We start from the raw sequence: 9,764 nt of genomic DNA, 5'->3' as shown, positions 1-9,764 counted from the left end.
AATGCGTATTCACATGTGAACAATAATACTGTTGTTGTTGCACTACTTCTTATCTAACAAGCAACCAAAATATTATTACAAAATTACTCTAAAGAATACTAAAATGCATGCATTTGTATATTACCATACGTTGTTTTTTTTCACTTGAAATACGCATAATTGTCGCATGAAATGTGTGATATCATTGTCAAACCACACATTAGTGTCCTCACATGCCATATTATGAGTATATTTCTTCACTATCAAAATTTAAATCGTATGTTAGTATTTGATTTAAATGCAGTTTTCTTTGACACATTTAAACCACACTTAGTTTAAACATATTTATTTTAGCTCGATTGCATAGAAAGCCTTAGGCTTATTTGAAACGCTCTCGAGTCCGTTTCCTGGGACTAGAACCAGTACTTGGTGTCTATGGGGGAAATCTAAAGAACGCTCCCGCAGTGGGGATCGAACCCATGACCTCCCGATCGCTAGGCGGACACCATGCCCACTACACCACAGCGACCTTAAACCACACTTGCATAGCCGCGTCATGCAAAAATGGGTCTTATGCGTTTCGTTCAGGGTATCGTAAACCCAACATGTGCGTTTTTCGCAGTCTGGTCAGAGGCGATGCTATTGGCTATAAATTCACTCAATAGGCTATATATAGGATTGGCGCATACGAAATAAAGATCCATTTTTGCATGACGAGGGTCATTAAAAATCTCATTGCGAATTGTAAATGGCACATTTTAGCACAATGATTTTCGATACAAAATTGAATTCAAATTAGCTGACTTGTAAATAATGGCGGACTATCCAGGCGTTCAGGAACAATTTCCACACGTGCTGACCGAGTACGGCAAATATTGTGGTTGGATAATTAAACGATTTTTCTCTTATCGTGACACTTTACTATTTCGGTAATGTATGTTTTCTCATCTTGAAAGCAAAACTGTGTTTATCGATAGTCAATTATATATTCACCGGACGATTAAGTGAACGAGTACCGACACTGAAATTATGGGAGATAGATGTTAACGCGTAACTGGGCCACAATTTGTGTCGTTTGAACATACAGTAGTCCGTAATTCCTTACACTGAACAGTGCTACATCCTTTGCGCTGAGCACAGACATAGTAATGTAGCCAAAGTTCAGAGGTTTTATCTCGAATCAGCCTATGAAATATTCGAAAATATATATGCATGTCTGCTGGCGTTATGTAAAAGTCATTTAATGTGAAAAGCTGGGTAAACAGCTATGCCGAAAAAGCGCATTAGTGCTCTATACCTATGTTTAGGTCAGAGTTGTTGACACCGTGTGAACTGCTAGGGTACGAGTAATGCATAAACAACAAAGTACGGGTCAAAAGGGCTGTCTTTATGACTACCTAATTCGTGAGTAAAAAGTATTGCTCGCATATTTATTTTCATCAATTATCTTATTGTATGTTTTGAATTTGTATATTGTGTCAAAAATTAAAAGTTGTGTGCAGGGAATTTTCATCATGAAATCATATTCTTAGTGAGATAGGTATTCGATATTCCCAAAGATTATTAGTCATAAAGATGTTTTGATAGAACTAGTTAAATTAACCTTAAATTTACCTACGATTTATACGAACACGTATATGTTTGTAGGAGCCAGGCTGTGTATTAGTGCCGTCTCAATAGTTCCCCCACCACTTGGAAGAGCATTTATTTGGTTGATGCACATAGATCATTTACATTACATTCATACATGCTATGCATCATTTATTGTTATAATTGTTATAATGTATTGTGGATTAGACTTAAATAAACTGATAAACTGTTAAACAGTTTACATGAAAACACAATCGAAGTTTGCATGATGTTGAGGTAAAGCGATACGAGTTATTTGTTGATAGAAAACCAACGGTAAATTGAACGCGAAGTGGCCCTGAATTGATTATAGTTGTTTTTCTTTATACTTGAAGCAATGTTAGTAGAACACGAATCGTTGGAATGATTCAACGTGTACATTTGACTGCTTGCACGGACCACACATTTGTATTCACTTGTGCCGCGTTCTGTGAAACGGGGCTTAGGCATGTCCGAACGGCCTAATAATTAGGGACGGCACGTTTCGCTTTAATGGAATATTTAGTTTGAGGAAAGTCTCCTTTAAAGAAGAATCCAACTTAGGCGGAAAGTGTCATTTCTGTTTACCCTATGCGGACTGCTTACGCTAATCTAGGACGACACTTTACGTCACGCATAAAACCTTATGTTTACCATAAGCGAACTTCTTACGCTTATCTGGGACGACACTTTACGTGAATGTATAAAACCTTCTGTATACCATATGCAAACTGCTTAGGCTAATCTGGGACGACACTTAACGTACACGTGTAAACCCTTCTGTTTACCATATGCGAACTGTTAACGCTAATCTGGGACAACACTTTACGTACGCGTATAAAACCTTATGTTTATCATATGCGAACTGCTTACGCTTATCTGATATGACACTTTAAGTACATGTGTAAAACCTTCTGTTTACCCTATACGGACTGCTTAAGCTAATCTGGGACGACACTTTACGTACATGTATAAAATCTTCTGTTTACCCTTTGCGGGCTCTTTACGTACATGTATAAAAACTTTTGTTAAACCTATGCGAACTGCTAACGCATATCTGGTACGACACTTTACGTACATGTGTAACACCTTCTGTTTACCCAATGCGGACTGCTAACGCTAATCTGGTACGACACTTTACGTACATGTATACAACTTTCTGTTTACCCTTTGAGGACTGCCAACGCTAATCTGGGACGACACTTAACGTACATGTATAAAACCTTTTGTTTACCAAATTCGGACTGCTAACGCTAATCTGGGACGACTCTTTACGTACATGTATACAATCCAGTTTTCCTCGAACGAGGCTCAATCGGATCCTAAACGTCTACACCGCCATTGATACGGGAAGCGACTCTGCAAATAAAAACGATCACAACGTATTGGTCAACAGCTAAATTCCGCGCAAATACAATCAGTTGGAAATGACAAATGAATCCCTGTGCAATCCATTTGGAGAATAAACATCTGATCCCCGGGAATATCGCTGAAGTCCCTGTTCCGTTTAGACCCTGACAAATACCGCTACGTCCTGATAGTCAACACCTCCGTCGCACTCTAGGCTAATGTTTCAGGCTTTAATTTTAAAACTGAAAACATCTCTGATAAGATTATGGATTGTCAAAATTATGTATACGCCACGTAAAAATCATATCATTTATAGCGTATTTTATGTCATAATTTACCCCGCTGTTTTGTGGCAATAGCGCACAAGTTATGCTGTTGCTGCATTGTTTTTATTGAGCTCTGTGAAAACTGTGATTCATGAATGTTCATAAAATGCCATCCCATTTAAGCGTGGCTAATCAGGGACGACACTTTCCGTCTAAACTGGATTATCGCTAAGAAGAGACTTCATTTAAACGAAAATTACAATAAAAGCGGAAAGTGTCTTCTCTCATAAGCGTGTGCGGACTGCACATGCTAATATTGGACGACAATGTATGCACATACATTAAGCCCCATTTTCAAAGAGCGCGGCTGCTTGTTGTTCGTTATGAGCGTTAGCTCACACTAATGTAGAGACGCAGTTTTGCAAGCCAGTTTGATTTTAACTACGCTGAGAACGATAACTGCAAGTCAGTCTGTTGTTTGCTAAGCTATGAACGATAACCTCTGCCTGTCTTCACTACCAGCAGTAAAATTATGCTAGAAGCGTCTGCTCTACTTCTGCAATGTGTATTTAATCAATAGTGTTTAAAAGCTTGTAAGACCACATTGGCCAGTCTAGTGTTTATCATTGAAATATGTACATATTGGCTGCGTTCAGGGAAAACGGGGCATAATGCATGTCAAGATAATAATATTAGCCTGTGCACACTGATTAGCCTGTGCAATGCGCACAAGCTAATCAAGGACGACTCTTTCTGATTTTCTGGTGTTTTTCGTTCAAAGACAGTCTCTGGTACTGGAATGAAAATTAATGCATATGCATTGAGTCCTGTTTTCCCAAAATGATGCTTAAATTACCTTTTTATTAATGATTAGAAAAAAAAACACATCTCGACCTGTGCTTTAAGACACACTCTTTATAAATGTGATTGGGTTGTGTTCATTTCAAACTTGCGATATAAAAAGCTATAACACTATGTTGAAAACTGAGTTGCGTCTTAGATTATACAATAGCGAACAACTTCAGTGCCTTCATCGCTTTGATTTTAAATAATGTACTCGGCTTCTCTGCTGGCGTTATTGCGACGAAAGGAAACTGTTTGTCTATCACTCGGAATGCGAATCTTAGCCGGCCGATACATCCCCGCTTCTTGTGGTGTTCCGAAAAGAATAGTGAAGCGCTGGATTATTCAAATATCTGTCAATGACAAATGTCTTATCAAAATCAACAGGTAACTATCCAGTTGTGATATAACTAAAACGTTTATCTTGTTTATTAATATCCATGACATTTATTGATAGCGCAAGCATATCAGAACTTGTCTTTGAGGCAATTTTTTTTTCGGAAATGTATATATGCTTAAGATGGAAAACATTATTACTAGTACGCTAGACAATGAATTTGATACTTTACAATGTTTCATAATATATTACATATTTACGATTTGTTAACAATCGTTAAACGTAATGAAAAGACTTGTTTGATTCATTACTAAAAAGTTAAAGCTCCTTTAAAATGTTATGTGTCCGTTATTTAAACGCTTTGAAGAGTTATGTACATGACTTGTAACTGAATTTGTTATTCGTCAGTGTTTGTTATAATTTAAATCTGATGATTTTAAATATTAGCATTTTCCCATGTTTCAATCTCATAAACTCAAACGGTAATGTTAATCCGAATGTCAAATCATAATTGTTACTTTGCGATTCAATGTGTTAATGTTGCTTTAAGTAATATTAATGAGCCGTTCACAAATGTTCTAAAGCTTAAAACTCAGTGCAACATTTCTGGTAGATGAGAGAATGTAAATCGTCTAGCTGCTGTAGAATTGCATGCCATAACGCACACCTGCATTATATTATCTTGCATACTATATGTTATTATTTAAAGTTTCTTGATAGTCATATTTGTTCATCTAGATTCCCTGTATCGGTCATATATCTTGTGAATGCAGAATGCCGGATTGCTTATTAATTTTGAAACCTGAAATGGAATATATCAAAGTAATAAAGTAATAAAATATGTTGTATGGCTTTAAATCTATGAGACGTAGGTTCTCAATATAATGCAACATCCATTAGATATATATGAGAAATGAAACTCCAGTATCATAATGAGTATAAAGTTGTGCGATATTCATTTATTTAATGCAAATGACATATTCATATGATCCTCACTATTGCAAAAAGGGGATTACAGGCTAATCAGGGACGACACTCTCCTTTAATATGGAATTGTTCGATATAAAGGAAGTCTCTTCTAAACCAAAATCAAGACTCAGTGGTAAGTTCCGTCCTACTGTGTGGGCGGCTAATATGGACATCACTTTACACACGTGCATTAAGCCCCGTTATTACAAACGGGTTGCTTATTTACAAGTAGAGGAAATGCATACAATACATTAAACATAAACGAATGAATACAGCGGATGTGACTGCTTTTGAAAAATCACTGCATACATTTGTGGTTTAAAACGATTGAGGAATTCACCCCATACTTTGCCCAGAATTATCACAACACGCAAACGCGTAAACAAAAATCAACCTGATTGTATATCAATTAGTTTTATTCCGCATGAAATGTTATAAGTTCGGTCTGGAAATGTCTCAGTAGATTAAATTGGAACTTAAAATATGCTATGCCCATGAAGTGTAGATATGCAAAACACACACATGTTTACTGATATAGCTGGAAAGTGAGCGTCATTTTAAAAAAATAAACAAACGAAATAAAGGGTATAAACGGCGGAAAAAAACATGTCTCGGCATGGACGTCGCCATTTTGATATAACGTGATATAACGCATCCGCTTCACATTTCATGACAGTCAAGTAAATTGAAAACGACAATCATACATTAACTGTGCAATGATTCATTTATATTAAATGTATGTATTAATTATATTCATGTCCTTTAAAATAAATAAAAAACATCAAAAGCGTCGATTAAAGTTTAAAATAATATGTGCTTTCGTTGAAGATTTTCCTTATTAATTAATCATTAAACGTCTGCACAAATAGAGTTGTGAAGTAATTAAAAAAAATTCGTTTAATATATGAACACAATGTGATTGATACGTTTTGCAATGTAAGTCGCTTATTTATTGTATAATAAAAAGGCTGCCTTCGGATACAGAATACTCGGTAGTCCTCGGCGTCGACTCTTTGTTCACTTCCGACTGGATGCAGACGATTCGGGTCACCAAAACATACGATAAAGTATTGTAGTGCTACATCACCAAAAATAGCAGTCTTATAAATACAGCTAAAAGGGCTTTATAACTAAGCGCTTAACTAAATGGTTATGATTTAATTTTCCATTATAAGAGTCATTATGTTAATGCCTTTTGATAAAACTACGTCCGTACACGCGTTACTACTATCACTCATATTTATATTGTTTAAAGAGACTGGATACATAGGCGAACCCTACCCGGCGAACGAAATCGCGATACTGCGACTGGAACATCCGGCCTTCCTCTCCAACCACAACTGCCCGGTGTGCCTTTCCATCGCCGCTACTTCCGGTTAGCGACGTTGCGCATGTGACGTCAGTTCGACCGTTTATGATGCTTACGTTGATGCCGAATGTTACGTTACTAGTTTCATTTAAGGATGGCGTAACGTAATTATCGTTGAGGAAAAACCATACATTTTAAACATCAGCGTTATTATCGCCAAAATAGAACTCTTTATGATGCTTATTATCATTATAATCATCAGCAGCACTATGAATACCATGATTATAATAATCATCGTCATCATCATCATCATCATCATCATCATCATCATCATCATCATCATCACCATCATCATCATCATCATCATCATCATCATAATCAGCTTCATCATCATCATCATCATCATCATCATCATCATCATCATCATATTCATCATCATCATCATCATCATCATCATCATCATCATCATCATCATCCCCATTATCATAACGTTCTAAGTTTGAAACGGATACACTTGTTTGAAATATGCGCGTTATTTTCTTCTGCGAAACGGCTTGATAACTGTTCACGTTTGGGTGATTCACAATACATGTACTATGCCATTTGGAATGAACTAATTTAAGCCCGTCATACTAAACAGCTGAAACCATAAAAGATGTATATATAAAGGGGCGACAGGTACACTTGCCCTATTTACAGTTCCATTAAAGTAACACTTACTTGTATGATTATGATGAATGTATGTGAGCCTCGCCCTGTGAAAACGAGGATTAATGTATTTGCGTACACTGTCCGCACAGGCTAATCAGGGAAGACACTTTCCACTTTAATGGAATTTATTTTTTAAATAAGTCTCTTCTCAACGAAAATCCAGTCTAGATGGATTAATATGCGGACTGCCCAGGCTAATCTGGGACGACACTTTTCATTTATTCCTGTTTTCCCAGAGCGAGGCTCATTTTTATTAAGGCAACTCCATCAATCTACATTAATGTACATTTTGGGTTGTTACGAAAATGTTCGCATGTGACATAAGAGGCGCGCCGGTAGTGTTAACCATTCCATCTTGTTAAACATTATTCTATAACTTCATTCTAAAAATTGTTTTCCAATTTCCTCGTAACCGTGTTAAAATTGTTTGAGATATTATAAAAACACAAATCTTTTTCAGACCCGTTTTCGTACATGGCGCCTGCGTGGCTACTTCAACTGAAACGCGTGCATCTCGTGCTAACCAAAATCTGCCGAACCACGTGGCTTCAAGAGAACGGCTACTACAATTTCCGCAGTGAAGTCGTCTGCATCGCCAGTGAGGGACCGGAAGCGCCCACGTGCTTCGAAAGTACGACTGAGAACTGGAGCTAGTGGTTTATCAATCCCTTAAGGCTTTTCCGTGTAAGGTCTGTAAGTGAAACTGCGGCCAGAAATACCTTCAAATGTAAAAAGGGGCTAGTGTTTATTTGACGCATAATGCGAAGCTTTTTTTGGGAAAGTATTTGCTTCATGATTGAGACTGCCGATCTCGTACATGACAATTTGTTTAACATGGTTGTAACAACGTTCGATACCCTGGCGCGTTTTAAATGCGGTTGTTAGGTGTGTGGGGGGGGGGGGGAGGGGGATATTCGTCATTATTAGTGAGACTGCTCATTTTCAACTTACAATTTCTATATCATGAATATAAAACCGTTCTACAGTGTAACGACATCCTGGTGTGATGGCACACTCTCGTAAAGAATCAGATCAGAATGTACCACATATTAAGTTTATTAAAAATAAGATCATGAAAAACTAATTGTATGCATGCGGACCAATAAAAACAGGCTATTTAATAATTATCAGAATCTGAACGCAAATGTCACCAAACATTGCAAAATACGATTGTGATTTCGACATAGTAGCTCGGTTGTAGGCTATGAGTTTGTTATTTTTACGGAATAAATATTGTATATGAATACATGCTAAACCAAACTGTCTGACCTATAGGGGGTGATTTTGCTTTCGACATAGTAGCTCTGTTGTAGGCTATGAGTTTGCTATTTTTTACGGAATAAATAGTGTTGTTGTTTCTATCTTTGATGTTTAAATGAAAACATGGTAACCCAAACTGTCTGACCTATACGGGGTGATTCTGGCGGTCCGCTGTTGTGTCGGCTGTGGACTGGAAGTTTGAAGCTACAGAAATAATCCGTTTCGGGTTCGGAAACTGCCGGTTGTCCCTAGCGTCACTGCTTCCGTGCAAGCTTATAACGGCTGGATAGCCGACGTCACCGGTCAGCTCAACATTATCGCCTAACTAGTTTATTAGCCGTCAAATAACGAATGAAAAGCAAAGTGATTTAGACACGCGGACTATAATGACAATTTTTCCATTAGCTGAGGAGTTTTGTTGATTGTTTTACTTTTCAGATGTGGTTAAAAACGTGTCAACTGATGCAACATACACTGAAAAATTACATTTTAACATACGGAATTCTGGACCCTTTTCCTATTAACCAGCATGTTTAAATATTCGAATGAATTTTTTCCATGTATTAGTATAATGAAGGAAAGAATATTTACTTGGTACAAGTGTGCTTCATGTTCTTGCTTCATATTCAACAAATGAAACCGAGCTTGGATAAAATATACTTTATACTTGTATTAAATTAGTCTATTATCGTCAGATCCGCTTATCAAGGATGACAGTTTCCTCTAATACATGGTCTTCGTTAAAAAAAGACTTCCTTCGGACGAAAAGAACATTAAAAACGGAAAGTGTTGCTTCTGACGACACTTTACAAACATGCATTATACCCCGTGTTCCCAGACCACTATACGAACATGCATCAAACCCCCTTGTTTCCAGAACACTTAACGAACATTTTTTAGACCTCGTGTTACCAGAACACTTTACGAATTTGCAGTAAAACCCGTGTTCCAAGAACACTTAACGAGCACGCCTTAAACCCCGTGTTCCCAGACCACTTTACGAACATGCAGTAAACCCCGAGTTCCCAGAACACTTAACGAACATGCGTTAAACCCCGTGTTGCCAGACCACTCTACGAACATTCAGTAAACCCCGTGTTACCAGACCACTTTACGAACATGCATTAAATCC

The sequence above is a fragment of the Dreissena polymorpha genome, chromosome 1, assembly GCF_020536995.1.
Source record: "Dreissena polymorpha isolate Duluth1 chromosome 1, UMN_Dpol_1.0, whole genome shotgun sequence".
Lineage (NCBI taxonomy): Eukaryota > Metazoa > Mollusca > Bivalvia > Myida > Dreissenidae > Dreissena > Dreissena polymorpha.
This window is presented reverse-complemented; position numbering follows the sequence as displayed.